Below are 17,673 nucleotides of genomic sequence, written 5' to 3' on the forward strand. Positions count from 1 at the left end.
GCAAAAATATTGTTAATTCTAGCATATGGGACAGAAATAATGAGGGGGGCTAAGGTAGCCATACTGGATAAGTTATTAGTGAAATCTTTTAAGCAAGTCTTCCAGCTACCCGGATCAGCATCCCCGGCCCAGGTCAGACTAGAGTTTTTCTTAACAAAGAAATCGTTGGCAAGGTTAGCAGCTTTTGATAATGTCTGTTATAAACTCTACTCCGCGCCCATAGGGTCTTTAGCAAACCTAGTCTGGCATGAAATCACCCTTGTGAGGGGTAACAATAACTTTAATGATTACTGGGAAAAAGGCATAGCCTGGCTTAAACTGGGTGATTTGTGGGACAGCACATTACCAGCACTAGCAATCAGAAAAGGAGCCAACAAATCGACTAAGATTTTAAGCCGACTAGAAGATATGGAGGCGCTTTCGAAGCGATCGCATGGATGGCTAGTCCTAAGTTCATATGTGCGGGATAAGGAACCTAGGGGCATATTTATACTCTGCTTGCGCTGGATTTTGCATCTTTTTTTTACGCAAATTCGTTGCAAAACGAACACCATATTTATACTTTGACGCTCGATCCCGCAAATGTCAAAATATCTCAGTGTGCGTCATTTTCTGGATGCGTGAAACCTCCTTGCGTTAATGACATGCAAGGTAGGCGTTCCCGTCCAAAAAATGACTTAAACACCTGTGCGCCATATTTATCCAACTGGGCAAAAATGGCGTACGGCTGGGAGGCAGAGCCGGAAAATGACGTATATCCTGATTTGCGTCAGAAAACAACGCCTGGGTCAGGGCAGTGGTTAAGGGACCTGTGAGCTCATTTCCATGGTCTCTGACCATGGAAGCAGTCCACAGGTGCCCTTCCCTGCACCCAGGGACACCCTCTGCCACCCTAGCCCACCCCTGTAGGACACCCATGGATGGGAGGACCCATCTATGGTGAGTGCAGGTAAGTGCTGGAAAGTATTTTTTTAAATTTATTTTAAGTGGCATAGGGGGGGCCTAACTTGGGCCCCCCCTACATAGCACTGTGCCCAATGACCATGCCCAGGGGACATAAGTCCCCTGGCTATGGCCATTGGGCAGGGGGGCATGACTCCTGTCTTTGCTAAGACAAGAGTAATTTCCATGGGGGTTGTGTGTCAACAAATGGTGCAAGTCAGGTTAGAGCCAATATTTTTGTCTCTAATCTGATTTGCACCATTCTTTGACGCAAAACCCTCATTCTTCCCTACGCCTCCGCTGCTCGGTTAGAGTAATTTATTTTGACGCTAACCAGGCCGCAGCACCGGCTAACGTCATTCCATAAATAAGGCGCCCGGCTGGTGCTTTGGAATGGCGTTAGCCGGCGGTAAACTTTTTGACACAAAGCTGCCCAAGCGCTGATTTGCATAAAAAAGTATAAATATGGGATCTAGTATCCTATCTGCCACATTAGCATGAAAAACGAGGCTGGCCCTCCTACTGATGAGGTTGAGAGATCTACTAACTCTGGACTTCCTTCCGAAATGGAAAAGAGAGGCAGGGTGGCAAACACAAGTTTGTAGACCCTAATCCTCGTGGTCTGCATCTGCCCAGTTTTACGACGCCAGAGAAGGGAACTACTGAGGAATGATTTCAACATCTTAGGAGTCCGGTCATGCAGGTCGGCCATAATAACAGCCCTTGAACCAAGCAATGGAAAACTGAATACCAGATTAATCCAGTATCTGAGAATGTTCACTGCCCTGATGGGCCCAGTTAATCCAATTTAGCACCACTTAAGTAAAAAAGACAATTGTCCAGTCCCATAATATTAGAACTCACCCCCTAGATATCAGCTATCGGTGATGTAGGGGCTCGGCCTACCTTGAATGCATCCTTTAGATAATAGGCCGCACTGCCCAGCTCTAGTTTAGCTCATTCCGTCTACCTGCCCAAAAATACAGGTTTTGAGGTTCTAATTGCACTTAGGTTCCCCCGTTTCTATTGAGAGGGGTTCGCTTCAGTTTTATTTTTTTTGTTGTTGTCTATATTTTACTGTGTACATGTTTAGATCATTCTTTGGATGTATTTGATGTATCTTTTCTATGCGTTCCTTTTTGTAATGGTTTTTATTAACTAATGAAATATTTTTTCACTATTCAATTGGCATATCATATTTGTTTGACATTTTGTGCTGCTGAGGAGCTGAACCTCATTGTCAGATGCAGGTTCTATGTGACTATACACCAGAGAAATTGCTTCAGTCTTGTGAGAAATATCCTCATTCATTGTGGAAACAATAATTTCCTTGTCAATTATATCCTGGGGAGAACCTTTGCAGATTTACAAAGTTGTAGCCCAAGCTGGGGTTCACATTTAGATGTTTTCTCGCTGGGGCATGTCTGAGGATAGCTTCCCCTCTTGATGCCTTCTGCATCCATGTTGGTTGTTCTTTGGACTTTCACATCTTCCTTATTGTTGCCTGTATTGGAGCAAATGCGAAATAAACAGTTAAAATCACCTACTGTTATTACAACCTTCAATTCAATCATAATTTATTTGACATCTTGACAGACTTTTATTGGTAGCTAACAGTGCAGCACTCGAGTTTCTGAGGGGGAAAAATACTGTGTATGTACATCATGGACAAAAGCACAATTAGCGTAGTAACACGTGCCACCAGAATAGTACTCATAGGTTTCCATGCCTGACAAGCCCTCTCTATTCTAGATGTCCACCGTAGTTAATGTTCTTTCCTGAATAGGCATGAGGTCGAGATCCACTGGGGAGCCACTGCCTGTACCTAAAGCAGGTTCTTTAGCTTGTAGTATCCTATCTCGCATATATTACCATGTTTTCCCACAGTCTATTGCACCTTTTTGCCCTGCTCCCACCACATTCACTTTATTTACCACTTCATCTCATACAGGTTTATTGCTGATAATGATGGGTAACGGAATGTGTATTGAAAAAGTTAAAATGACAAGATTCTGCCCACCATCTCCTCAAGCACCCTGCTGGAGTAATTTCAACTGGTCCATATAATTTACAAAGTCCAAAAATATTCTCACACATGATGCTTAGAAAAACGTGGCACTGTTTCTGATTAAAGATAAAGCGGATGCCCCACACCTTGCGAGAGATTGCATGCATACCATAAATCATATTAGTGCTAAATCAGCAACCAGACGTCTTATGGAAAACCCACACACATTAAACAACATGTTAACCAAAAATACCCAAAGTCACCACACATCAGAAAGCACAACAGAAAAATATTCATCTCACCCCTTTTTTCTTTGTCTTTCTTTTTTTCCAGTGCAGGTTGTTTTTTTGTGCAGCGGGATCGGAATTCTCCTCTTCTGTATTGCAGATGTGATTAGTAAGAGTGTTCGGTTAAACATTATAAATTCAGATGCACACGACGAAAGCCCCTGGTGCTTTTGTTTACCTGAAAATCCAGGCGGAGAGACAAGAAATGATTTGTACGAATGATTCTAAGTGAATGACCATCGTCAAATATGACATGAAAAAGAAATGCTATAAATTGTACACTTTCATATTTGCATTCTTTGATGCAGTGAAGTTGTAAATGTTTACATTAATTAATTCTGTGTCTCATCATGCGTTGGAGAATGTCATCTCTTGATCAGTGATTTACTCCGCTTTGGGAATCATGAGAGTGCTGAAATAAACTGAGAATTGTAAAGCTCATTAAAGTTTATCTGAATTTGGTATGTAATTTACATAAAAAGACAAAACTACACCCATAATGCTATAGCATTTTTATGATAAATGTGTAGCATTTTCTGTTGCATACTCTAGTCATAAACTGCTAATCCCCTGAGCATGTCAGTTGGACTCTGACGCTTTGGACATGCATGGAACTGGCATGATAGCTCCACATGCAGCCCGGCCAAGTACCACGCATCAGGGTTAGACTAACGCATTCTAGTACTGCTGTTCACATCACTGCACTAAAATGCATAAGTCATGCATTATAGCTCCTGGACTGATGCAAAGTAGGGGGCATATTTTTTAGCCCCATTACTTCGCTCTTGCACACGCAACGTGGTGCAAGAGCGACACAAGCCTAAAATGAGATTTATGAAGTCATGCAAGGCCACCTTACGTGGCTGAGTGGCTTCAAAAAGTGGAATAAAGCAACTCAGCGGAAATTGATGCGTTGCATTACTCTGCCCCAGTGAGGCATTCCATTGGTGTTGGGTGATACATTGCCAGATTTACCAGAAGTGATAGACCTGGGAATGTGTCAAACAAACTATACTTTCCCAGATGAAGCGTAACAAGGATTTTTTTCTCCTCGTTACTTCCCCTTTCTATGTGTGCTGAATTCTGCAGCAAACATATAAAAGAGGAATATGCCTCAGGGGGTTGTTTTTAAGCAGGAAGGTGCTCCTTATCATGACACAGGTCCCTAAGGAAATAGTTCAAAGAAACAGACCATACTTTGGAGCTCAGACATAGGGGATATGTTATTGGTATTAACCCTAGAGGTGAAGGCAGGGTTTGCAAATTCAGAATTGAATCAGAAAGATATACAAGGAGCAGATGAGACACTTGAAAATAAGTTAGATAGCCTGTCAGTAATCACATAAGGATTGAGAACATGGTACAAGAATTGAAAAACACAGTGCATGTCAAAATATATGACATGTTGAGACTGTTGAAGAGAGAAAAAGTAGTGCAAGAGAAATTTAAGTGACTAGAAAATACCGGCAAGGAGAAATTATACCAAAATTCTAAATGACCCTCAGGGTTTAGAAGGGCAGGATGGGAAGAGTATTGTGGCAGAGGTGGGTCCAACAATTTCCATGTACAGCAAAAGAATAGCCCCATTGATTAGGGAGAATTCTGGTTTACAGTTGAAGAGTTATACTGCGGATACAGGCTGATAGATAGGTGGCAGCCAGTTTACAGGTATATAAGCCAAATGTAGCAAGCTTTTTTCTGGTCACAAGTAGGCCAATTTGTAAATTCAGCCCATTTGCGACAGCAAAAACACATTTTGGCATCTATCAAACCCAAAGTGTGATTCTGTAGCAGGTTAGCGAATTGCAATTTTGGTGTGCGGCCAGACAGCAATTTGGTGTATGGAAAAGGGCATTCCTTCCAAATATTGAATCGAAGGGTATGTATTAATGTTTTGCGACAGATTTCCAGATGCAAAACATCAATAATTTACTGACCACAGAAGTGTAGTGGTAATACATTAGCAAATGAGAAGGGGTCCCCATGGGACTCCTTTCTATTTGTGTAAGGAAAAAAAAGTTTGTTTAAGAGAAGGGAGTGGTCCACGGGCCCACTGCACCTTCTTAAGCAAACAAAAGAAAAAAATAAACGTTTTTTTAAATGCATTCCATTTTGCTTTAAGGAAAATTGGTCAGCATGTTAAAAAAAACAGACTGCTTTATTTAAAAGTGATCACAGGCATGGTGGCCTCCTGACCTCAGCTGCTGGCCACCATACTTGTGATGGCAGCAATTTTTAATTTGTTGCAAATTGTGACTTACCTCATTATTATTCATGAGGTAGGTCAATTTGAGACCCACTAGGAATCCTTAAATGAAACTTTATGAGTTTCATACATTAGGAAAAGCGATTTTCTATTTGAGATTCTCAGAAAATTAAAATTAGGTAATTGATGTTCCTAATATTGATACATCTGGTGCATGGTGAATTATTTACTGCAGTAGGATACTGTGGGCCAAATGTGAATGATATGGTTCCATTAGAAGATGTGTTTGATGAGATAATTGAATTACAACTCCAGTAATAATAGTGGGGGATTTCAGTGTGTTCCTGGATAACAAACTGAATATGTCTGCAAGCAGCAAGTGGGAAAACTCTCCAAAAATGCAAAGATATTTAAAATCACTGATGATAGATCTGAGGTTGTGTGATGTGTGGAGGAAGAAGGTGGGATTGTTAAGAGACTATACTTTCCATTATAAGAAGTATGGCCAGCACCAAATAATTGACTTCTTCCTGGTAGATTAGGGAGTAGAGCTGGTGAAGGAGGAGACACATAAACAGGCTCATTTATCTGATAATTCAACTGTCCTTTTAAAATTGATAGTGGGGAATAAAAGGGCAATAAGGAGGTGGACAACAGACAGGACGGTGTTGTCTGTGCAGGAAGTGGTGGAGGTGATACAACAGAAGACATCTGAATATTTTGAAAGGACTATGGGTACAGCACTAATCAACATTGTGTGGGTCTCCTGTAAGGCCTTTATTAGAGTAAGAATTGGTAGCATATCAAGTCATTGGAAAAAAGAAGGAGAAGCAGAGGACTTCACAGTTAAAAAAAAATTGTAGCTATAGAGCAGGCTTTGAAAGATCAGAAGATAGGGGTCCATTATAGAGACATTTTAACAAAGGTTTTGCAGCATAGGAAACAATAATTGTTGGATACAGTGAAGGATAAGTGTCAGAAGAGGTGGAACAGTATTAGACAGGCCAACTTGGAATATGGAGAACAATTTGGGAAAATTCTCATCTTGAAAAATACATCTGATCAGACTAGGAATATTGTTAATGAAATAATGGAAGAAGGCTCCAGAAGGTTGTTGGATAGAAGTGCTAATATAGAAGAAACTTTTTTGAGATTTTATTCGAGGTTATGAACAGAAGATATGGAAGGAGGTGAAGAGGAGATGGGAAAGTGGTTACCAAGACTGGCACTACCAAAATTGGAACCTAAGTGTAAGGAGCTTTTAAACCAAGACATGGAGTTAGAAGACGTATGGAAAGTATTAAAGAATTGCAGAAGAGGAAAGGCAACAGACCCAGATGACATTTCAAATGAGCTCTACTTAATAGTAGTGAATGTGATTATACTTGTATGGGAAGAGTTGTTCATTTCTCTATGTGGAGAAGAGTCTCATTTGCCTCCTACATGGACCAAAGCTACAATAATGGTGGTTTTAAAACCAGATAAGACTCCTAGGGAATGTGACTCATAAAGACCCATCTCAGTACTAAATTGTGATTATAACATTTTTACAGCTATTCTAGCATGGATATTAAAGTGGTGGGCCTATTGACCCATGATGGTCAGAAGGGCTTCTTGTCAGGAAGATAAATGCATGAGTTAACAGATGGCTTAGTGAGTATGATCAATTTGGCAACAAAACATATTAAATCCTGGCAGTAATAACACAGAATGCAACAAAATCATTAAACAGGATAGGTTGGAGGTTCCAGAAAGTGGTTTTCCTTCAGAATGGTCTGGGGAGAAATTTATCAGGGAAATACAACTGATTTATGACTCTCCTAAAGCAAAGACTTTAATTAATGGCAACCCCACAAAATGTGTGGAAATAACCAGGGATACTAGACAGGTCTGCCCACTGTTTCCATGACCATTTAATCTTTATATCGAGACCTTAGCATGGAGAATGATGAGAGGGGTGGGCAAAATAGCATTTGAGGTGGTAGGGACGAAGAAGGAAGGTAGCCTTGTAGGTAGAGGATCCAATGATATTTAATTATATTTTGATGATGATATTTACAACAGATTTGGAAAAGACCATGCCCACCATACAGAACGTAGTCCAGGAATTTGGAAAGTTGTCCCGACATTCAGTAAATAACTTTAAGGCAGAAACAAAGGTCTGGAATATGAAGGCGGAAGGTGACTTGATTAAAAAAGAGCTGAGATATTTGGGAACAAAGTTACACAAGATTCAGATAAGATGGCAGATTTGACTTTGAACAAAGCAATGGCTGACACTGAAAAACATCTAAAAAAATGGTTGAATATGCCCTTAACAATTTTTGATAGGACCTACTTGGTTAACACAATGATAATACTGAAATTTACATTTCTGTTCAATTGTATTCCTTTGAGCTTTAATAGAGAATTGATCAAGAAACTACATGGGAAAACTAATTCCTTCACATGATCAGCAAAAACGTTAATGGAAAAAGCTGAGAAGGAAGACAGAGAAGGGTGGTATAGGGGCCCATGATGTCCAAATTGTTAGACCTGATTTGGATTGGTATATACTCAATTGGAATATTTAGTTTACCTAGTAAAGTGTGCTACATCTGCCCAGGGCCTGTAATTTAAATGCTACTAGTGGGCCTGTTCTACTGATTGTGCCACCCCCATAAGTAACCCTCTAAACATGCCATTGCAGTCTGAATGCAGTGTCACAATGCCATGTTGACCTGGCTTTTAAAACCCCTTGCCAAGACTTAAGCTCTCCTTTTTAGGTCAAACGTAAGCGTATGACCTCTTGTATACTTTTAAGTATACTTCTTCTGTGGGCTTCCAGCTATTTTATTTATTAGTTTCAGTGTCATTTAAAAATGCTAGCTAGTGGTTAGTCATGCCTCTCTGTTCCTCCTTCTTCTGTGTGGAAGCAGGGACCAACTACAGCATAATTACACTTTGTCCTGGTTATCTAGTCTGTAGGGGACTAATTTTTTTCTTTGGTTCCTGCTCATCTCCAGGGAAGCTTCCCTTTTCATTTACAGACCATTCTTGCTCTGAGCTTAGCTGTAAACATGGCTATAAATCAGGCTGCTATGTTGGTCAAATTTGGTCTTTGTGGGCTCTCTGCACCCTCTCTCAGCTGCCTGGTTCCCACTCTTCCATGGTTTGAATTGTCTTTACCAACTCTACGAGAGCTCTGTAATCCTCAGAGACAGTGCCCACTTCTGCTCCATACTGGGATCCCACTTGCAGCTCCATCAGTGCACCTCAGTTCACACACACTCCAAAAGTCAGCTGTGCCAGGAACCCCACACATGCAGTCTGCCAGAGCACCTCAGTTCTAGCAGTCAGTCCACTCTGCTACTCCACTACTGGGACCTCGAGCGCAGCTCCATCAGTCCACCTCAGTTCACACACTCGAAGGCCTCAGCTGTGCCAGCACCAGGAACCCCACACATACTGTCTGCCAGAGCACCTTATTTCTTGCAGTCAGCACACTCTGCTGCTCCAGTACTGGGACCTTGGGTGCTGCTCCATTAGTGCACCTCAGTTCACACACTCAAAGCCCTCAATCGTGCCAGTGCCTGGAACCCCACACATGCTGTCTGCAGAGCACCTCAGTTCCTGCATTCAGTACACTCTGCTGCTCCAGCACTGGAACCGTGGGCTCAGCTCCATCAGTGCACCTCAGTTCATACACTCCGAACCCTCAGCCGTGCCAGTGCCGGGAACCCCACACATGCGGTCTGCCAGAGTACCTCAGTTCTTGCAGTCAGTACACTCTGCTGCTCCAGTACTGGGACCTCATGCGCAGCTCCATTAGTGCACCTCAGTTCCCACACTCTAAGCTTCTCAGCCATGCCCATGCCAGGAACCCCAAACACGCTGTCTGCCAGAGCACCTCACTTCCTCCAGTCAGTACACACTGCTGTTCCAGTACTGGGACCTCAGACACAGCGCTATCAGTGTACCTCAATTAACACACGCCAAGCCCCTCAGCCATGCCAGAACTCCACACACACTGCCTGTCAGAGGATCTCAGTTCTTGCAGTCAGCACACTCTGCTGTTCCAGTACTGGGACCTCAGGCGCATCTCCATCAGTGCACCTCAGTTCTACCCTGGCGAGGTCACTTCCTTTCAAATACTGGGACCTTGCTCACATACATTTTCATTACAGCAGCTCAATTCTAATATTCACTCCCACTGCCAAGCCAATACTGGACCCAAAAGCACAAAACAAAGCTCAGCCAGTGCACCTCAAGTCTAACATACAACCCCACTACTGATGGGAACCATCACAGCTCTGCCACAATCCATCAATACTAACATTCAGCACACATTTCTTCTCAGTACTAGGGCTCACACACACGCCCTTCAGGACTCCTTGCTTCTGTGGTTCAGAGGCAATGCCACTCCCATGCTGGGCCCCACTCGTAGCTTCACCAGGGGACCTCCAGGCTAATACTTGGCAACACTGGAATGCCAATACTAGGTTCCACACATAGCTCCATTAACATACCTCACTTCTGACCTTCTGTGCCTATTACTATTCCAGTACTGCAGACCACATACAGCTCTGTCAGTGCACCTCAACTCTAAACTGCAGCGCATCATTATTCCAATACCAGTAATTACACTGCGCTCCGTTTCTCATTCCTCACCTGCTGCCTTTCTGTTATTCCAGCACTAAGCCAGGACACAGCTCTGTTTATACCCCCAATCCTGATCTGAAGCGCCCCAATATTGCTGTATTGGGGTTCACATACAACTCTACTAATGCACCTCCTGCTATTTTGCAGTGCCCTCTGCTGTTCCACACTCTGACTTCTGTTTGAGGATGTGGGGGAGCCAATTGAATCTTTTCTCAGCTGCCATCTTTATTTGGGAGGGTCTGTTTCACCTATCTCACTCCGCTCTTTTCTTTACTCTATTTACTCTTAATGTTTTCTTTCTCCCCCACTTTTCTCTTCCCAGCTCTTAAAATCCACATGGTAAAAGTTTTGTTCTTTCTTTCAACTGTTTATTTCTACTACCCTCCCTTATTTTTATTACTCTCTTCCTTTTGCTACCTCCTCTTTCAAACTCTCAAAAACTTGGTTATTTCTGTCCTTGTTTCGTTACTCTCTTTTTACTTCATCAGACATTCATTCTTTCACAATTTTTTTCATTCCCCATCATTCTTTCTTTGTCTTTCTTATTTGCTCTTTCCTTTGACTCAGTGTGCTCCTTTCACTTTTGTTTTCGATCTTTCTTCATTCGTTTCTCTGGTGTTTATCTTATCTTTATCTGTTAATTTATGTTTTACTATAAATCCCTCTTTTTCCCCTCTGTATGTGGAAGCCACAAGTTACTTGTCGGGAACCGAAATATCAAAGTGGTTTTCCCATTCTGTGTCTCTGGGAAATATGTCAGTACATATATGCCCTGGTTTTTTCGCTGCTTGTTTCTCTCACCGTCTCTCTTTTCTTTCTCTGATGTTAATTTTTTCTTTCTTTTCACACCTCTTTCATTATTGTTTCCTCTTTATCTTTTGTTTGCTAGCTTTCTTCTCTTTTGTCTTTTGTCTCACGTTTGCTCTGGTTCTTCTATTAGTTGTGCTTTCATGTTCTTGTTCTTTCTTTCCCTTCTTTCTTTCTTTCTTTGTGACCCCTTCTCTTTCTTTTTTTGTCTGTTGTATTCCTTTCACGTCTCTTTTTTTGCCCTATCTTCTTTCTTTCCTGAGGCCTAGTTATCAATGGAGCAACAGGTGCAGTGACACTGGGGCCCAGAGACCTAGGACCTCCCACAACTCTAATTATTGCTCTGTTTTCATACCAAAATTGCAGTCAACCATTTTCCTTTCTTACTACAAGGCCGATGTCACCGTTACTAGGCCACTTGTCCTCTTCATCTTTACTCCTGATTCCCTCTTTCCTTTCGCCCTCCAATCCGTTTCAAATTATATTTTTGTTAAGATGTTTTGAGCATTGCAATCTAATGCCACAAGATTATCGGCCTCATTATGACCCTGGCGGCCGGCGGTAAGCTGGCGGTAACACAATAGCCACGGCCATACCACCGGCCCCTCCAACATACCGCCAGGCTTCCGCCTGGCGGTCATAATCCCCACAGCAGTGGTGCAAGCACCGATGCCCTGAGGATTATGAGCGCCCGACCACCAGCCTGGCCACGGCGGTAAACAACGCCATGGAAAGGCAGGCGGTAAGGGGGACTTGTACTTGGCATGGGGAGTGCAGGGGCCCCCAGGCATAGCCTTGTTGCGCATTTCACTGCCTGAATTTCGGGCATTGAAATGCGCAACGGGTGCTACTGCAGCCGCTGCACATCAGCATTGCTGCCGGCTCTATTACGAGACAGCAGCAATGTTAATGTGACTTTTCCGCTGGGTCAGCGGACGTTAACAGTGTTACCGTCTGCTGAGCCAGCGGAAGAGTCATAATAGGGAGCCAGGAATACCGCCAGCACTGGTGGTATTCTGGCTCCCGCAGCCTCAGCGGTCTTTTAAAAAGACCGCGGAGGTTGTAATGAGGGCCTAAGTCTGATAAAGGTTTTTTTATGATAATTGTATATGTTTTAAGATAGAGGTAGAAGGTAAATGGAAAGGCTTTAGTTAAATGCTGGGCCACTGGAATTATATGGCAGGAAAAACAAAACTATGAGGCAGGGTTGACCAACGTATTTGGCAAGAAAAGTACAGTTATGAACTTACAATGCCAATGGCTCTAACTCAAGAAAATGCAAGACTTATTGCATTGCAAATGCTTGTTATTACATACACGTTTCCCCTAAGGTAGGCCCTAGGTAGCCCGCAGGGCAGAGTGCTAAGAAATTAAAATACAGGACATGTGCTTTTCAGTTTTACATGTCCTGTAGTGGAACACTTCCAAATTTGCTGACCTTAAGGTGGCCTTATGGTAGGACAGCCTTCTTATCAGACCAGATGATAACTCCAATAGCATGCTTCTTCACAGACAAGCATTAAGCTCATCTTGTCTGAAATCAGCAGTATACGGTGCACCACAGTCTGCATCCCTTTCAGTGGTTAACAGTGAAATTGCAAAACAAAACTTGTGTGAAGTGGGCAACAGGGGTGATTGAGACAGTTCAAACACCACTACTCCTTCCACAGACCTAGAGCTGTTCAATATACGGTCTAATGTTTTCAGAACTGAATCATTTTCAATTCTATTTGTTGACAAAATTGTTGTTACTCAATGTTATGATTTTGCTAATAAGCAACGGTGAGGTCATTAGGTCTGGCTTGCTTTAGGTGTATATCTTTGTTAGACTTGGCATCCTTGGCGTGGTCTCCCTTAACCTTTTGCCTCTGTTTCCCAGGTTGTTGATGTGTGCTGGGCTCTGGTTTTGCTGTTTATGTTACTCTGGGCACTTTACCACTGTTATCTGGTGTTAAAGTGCAAGTGTGCCTATGTAAAATGTATGTGTAATTGGCTTTCCATGATTAGCATATGTGATTTACTAGTATGTCCCTAGTTCAGTGCACTAGAGGTGCCCAGGGCCTGTAAATCAAATGCTACTAGTGGGCCTGCAGCACTGGTTGTGCCACCCACATTAGTAGACCTGTAAACATGTCTCAGACCTGCAACTGCATTGCCTGTGTGTGCAGTTTTAAACTACCAAGTTGACTTGGCAAGTGTACCCACTTGCCAGGCCTAAACCTTCCCTTTTTATACATGTAAGGCACCTCTAAGGTAGACCTTAGGTAGTCCCATGGGCAGGGTGCAGTGTATTTTAAAGGTGGGACATGTACTTATGTGTTTTACATGTCCTAACAGTGAAATACTGCCAAATTCGGTTTTCGCTGTTGCAAGGCCTATCTATCTCATAGGATAACATGGGGCTGCCTTTGAATAATATTAAAGTAAATATTTATTTTGGGAGCAGATAGAAATGTGGTGTTTAGGGTCTATGAGCTCATAATTTAAAAATACATCTTTTAGTGAAGTTGGTTTTTAGATTGTGTGTTTAAAAATGCCACTTTTAGCAAGTAGGGTTTTCTTGCTTAAACCACTTTGTGCCTGTTTGTGGATTCTCTGTCTTGGTCAGTTTGACAGTTGGGCTGTTTGCACCTCTCTCTAGACAGTGACACAAAGGGATCTGGGGTGTAGCCTGCATATCTTGATGAGCTTTCTGTGCTGGGAGGGTGGGGAGGAGTGGTCACTTGCACCTGAAAGGGCTCTGCCTGCCCTCACACAGTGCAGTCTCCAACCCCCTGGTGTGTGTCTGGGCCCTGGCCTGAGCAAGGCAGGATCTTGTAAACAACAGAGACTTCTCTTTGAAGTAGGCCTACTTCAAAGGCAGAAATGGGTAAAGGAAGAGCACCCAAAACCCCTGAAAATCATATCACAGAAGTTCTTGTTTGTGGGTGAGAAATCGACTCATCACTAGCCTTTTTCGATGCACACTCGCCTGTGTGGCTTTATTTTGATGCTACCCATGTACTTTTGTGAAATAACAGCATTCTCAGTGTTGACTAAGAATTAAGACGCCTTTTCTTTTTAGATTCGTAACTTGACTTGTGTATGTTGAATTTTTGTCATTTTGGTCTTGTTTTGTTTAGATAAAAATTACCTATTTTTCTAAACCTGTGTCTTGTCATTTTGTAGTGTTTTCACTAAGTTACTGTGTGTGTTGATACAAATACTTTACACATTGCTTCTGAAGTTAAGCCTGACTGCTCGTGCCAAGCTACCAAGGGTGTTAGCTGGGGGTGATTCTCCTTTCCCTGGCTAGTGTGAGGGTCCTTGCTTGGACAAGGGATAACCTGACTGCCAACCAAAGACCCCATTTCTCACAGTCTTTTACAGAGTAATATGTCTGCAGTGACTGAAATCTAGAGAGACACTCAAATATTGGTCATTGATGGATTTACTCAGAGGGAAGTGTCAGTTGAAGTGTCACACATTTGACAGTAGAATGCCACTCATACTGGTACTGAAAGCATAGAAATGTGACACATAAGCAATCTGACAACTTGTTCGCCTTGCACATGTGAAACGTCACTGCTCTCTGGGTATACTTGAACATTACTATGTGGATCTTAGACCTGACAGCCTTAGTGTGGTCTTCCCCCCAACGTTTTGCCTACCTCCTCAACTTTTTGACCTAGTTTTTGCCGGCTTTAGGACTCTGTGCTCTTTACCTCTGCTTGCTAAAGTGCTTGTGCTCTCTCCCCTAAAATGGTAATGTTGGTTTATCTCCAAGTGGCATATTTAATTTACTGATAAGTCTTTAGTACAGTGCACTAAATGTGCCCAGGGCTTGTAAATTAATTGTTATTTGTGGGCCTGCAGCACTGATTGTGCCACCCACTTAAGTAGCCCTCTAACCATGACTCAAGTCTGCCACTGTAGAGCCTGTATGTGCAGTTTACATTGCCATGTTGAGCTGGCTAAATAACCCCGTTGCCAGGCCCAAATCTTACTTTTCATAGATATGTCGCCTCTAAGCTCTGCCCTCGACAACCCAGAGGGCAGGGTGCAATGCATTTAAAAGGCAGGACATGTACTTTTAAGTTTTACATGCCCTGGTAGTGGAAAACTCCCAAAGTCATTTTTCACTATCTCTCATAGGATAACACAGAGATTACCTTACTATATCATATAAGTGTAATTCACAATGTGGAAGAGATAGGTATTTTGAGTTGGGTCTCTCCTGAATCACAATTCAACATCACAACTTATGTCGGATTTTTCTTACTTTAGCCATTTGCCTGCTGCCTGTCTCTAATGACTTGTCAGGGGTAAGTGAGAGCTGGGCTTTGTGTATTACCTCTAGACAGTCACACACAATGGGAGCCCAGGTGTGACTTAAAGGACCTTGATGGGCTACTCTGGAAGGATGGGAGGGAGTAGCTGGTTACATCCTCACACTACTCTGCCAGGAAGAAGGACTGCTGTGCTTCTGAAGGCCTGTCACTCTTCTTTACTGATGCTTTGAAGGACTGCTGCTTTGCTGGATTCGTTCCTTGCTGTCCTGTCCTGCTTCTCGCTGTTCCCTAGACTAGGTGAGAAGGTCTGGACCTGCATTATTTGAATCCAGAGTGACTGCAAGGTCCATCTGACTGGTTTCCTGATCCAAAGTCTCAGGGGCCTAAAGACTTCCAGCCAACCTACTGCTGCATCTGGACTCTGCCATCTTTGAGTCTGCGCTGCTAAGTGGTGCCAACCCACTCCTGGACCCTTGGAAGTGAGGCCTAATGTGATTGTTCCAGCAGAACCACCGCATCTGTGCCGGTGCTTGGACAGAACCAGTGCATTGCCTTCCGAACCAGCATTCAAATGTTTCCTTTGGCACAAGTCTCCTGCTTCTCTATTGATGACAGCCTCAACAACACAGCCGAACTCCGTATCACAGCCACTGCACTCCTTGGAACCAGCATATTGTCTCGATGCGGCTGGCACTTGAATTGCATCACATCTCAGTTCCGATGCAGTGCCACTGCTGTGTGGGAAACTTCCTCGCATTGCCTTAATGGTGAGGGGAAAATCGACTCATACCCTTCGCTACAGAGATCGACACCAACACACCACTTCTGCTGCACCATGTATCTTGGATGCCGACGTAATCAGGATTAAGGTACTTTTGTTAAATGGGCCTCACTAGGTACTTGTATCCAGCCCACGCTTCATCGAAGTCGGCCTGAACTTTTAACTTTGTCCCGGTCCACCGTGACCAGGTATCCCAGGTTGGCGCTTTTTGCGTCTAAGGGCTATTTTACAGTTTAATGTGTGAAAATTAATAACTCAAGTTATACTTGTTGAATTTTGTCATTTTGTTCTCGTTTTATTTATTAAATTAAGTTCTATTTTTCTAACTTGGTGTGGAATCTTTTTGTTTATTTTCACAGTTTTACTGTTTGAAGTATTGAACAAATACTTTACACACTGCCCCTCGTGTTAAGCCTGACTGCTCTGTGCCAAGCTACCAGAAGTTGAGCACAGGTTAATTTAGAGTGTGTTTGTGACTTACCTTGACTAGGATTGTGGTTCATGTTTGATCAGGGTGCATACTCTGTCAACCAGAAACCCAATTTCTAACAGTGGAAAATCACTTTTCTGTTAGAAAAGTAATGCTTAATATAGGTTTGGTTCAGTGAGCATAACCAGGCCTCACTATGCCACATTTATGAAACTGTATATTTTAATGCTGTGCACAAGCATTTCTTTTCAGTTGCTTTTCAGAAAATCATCAAAATTCAACTGCAGCCATGCTTTTTCTCTGTATGTGCAGAAGTATAATTTCACTAGCTTCCTAAACTGAGGGGATGTATTTTAAAGAGGTTGATAGTTAATGTGCTCTATGTTCATTGTTATGTATAAATAGTACAGACTTTTGTAATAAGTTACACTTCTCATGTTTCTGATGAATGAAAACTGTTTGCCAGTAGGTGGTTGGAAAAGTAATATGGGGGTCATTGCGGGAGCACCGCCAACAGAATGGCGGTGCTCCCATGGGCATTCTGACCGCGACAGTACAGCTGCGGTCAGAAACGGGAAACCAGCGGTGTCCCGCCGGTTTCCCGCTGCCCAAGGGAATCCTCCATGGCGGCGCTGCAAGCAGCGCCGCCATGGGGATTCCGACCCCGTTACCGCCAGCCTGGTTCTGGCGGTTTTGACCGCCAGAACCTGGCTGGCGGTAACGGGTGTTGTGGGGCCCCTGGGGGCCCCTGCAGTGCCCATGCCAATGGCATGGGCACTGCAGGGGCCCCCTAACAGGGCCCCACCAAGATTTTCAGTGTCTGCCAAGCAGACACTGAAAATCGCGACGGGTGCAACTGCACCCGTCGCACCCCTTCCACTCCGCCGGCTCCATTCGGAGCCGGCATCCTCATGGAAGGGGGTTTCCCGCTGGGCTGGCGGGCGGCCTTCTGGTGGTAGCCCGCCAGCCCAGTGGGAAACTCAGAATTACCACGGCGGTCTTTTGACCGCGCAGCGGTATTCTGCCGGCGGGACTTTGGCGGGCGGCCTCCGCCGCCCGTCAAAGTCAGAATGACCCCCATAGTCTGTCTGGTTTACTAGGCAAGTAACGTTTTAGTGCCACTGTTTTACATAATAATATGCCATGACATTGTGTGCTTTCTTTGTCTAAAACATTGGGAAGAATAACATTTAGGGGGTTATTACAACTTTGGAGGAGGTGTTAATCCGTCCCAAATGTAACGATGTACCACCAGCCGTATTACGAGTTCCAAAGGATATAATGGACTCGTAATACGGCT

Source organism: Pleurodeles waltl, chromosome 6 (genome assembly GCF_031143425.1).
Source record: "Pleurodeles waltl isolate 20211129_DDA chromosome 6, aPleWal1.hap1.20221129, whole genome shotgun sequence".
In the NCBI taxonomy this organism is placed as follows: domain Eukaryota; kingdom Metazoa; phylum Chordata; class Amphibia; order Caudata; family Salamandridae; genus Pleurodeles; species Pleurodeles waltl.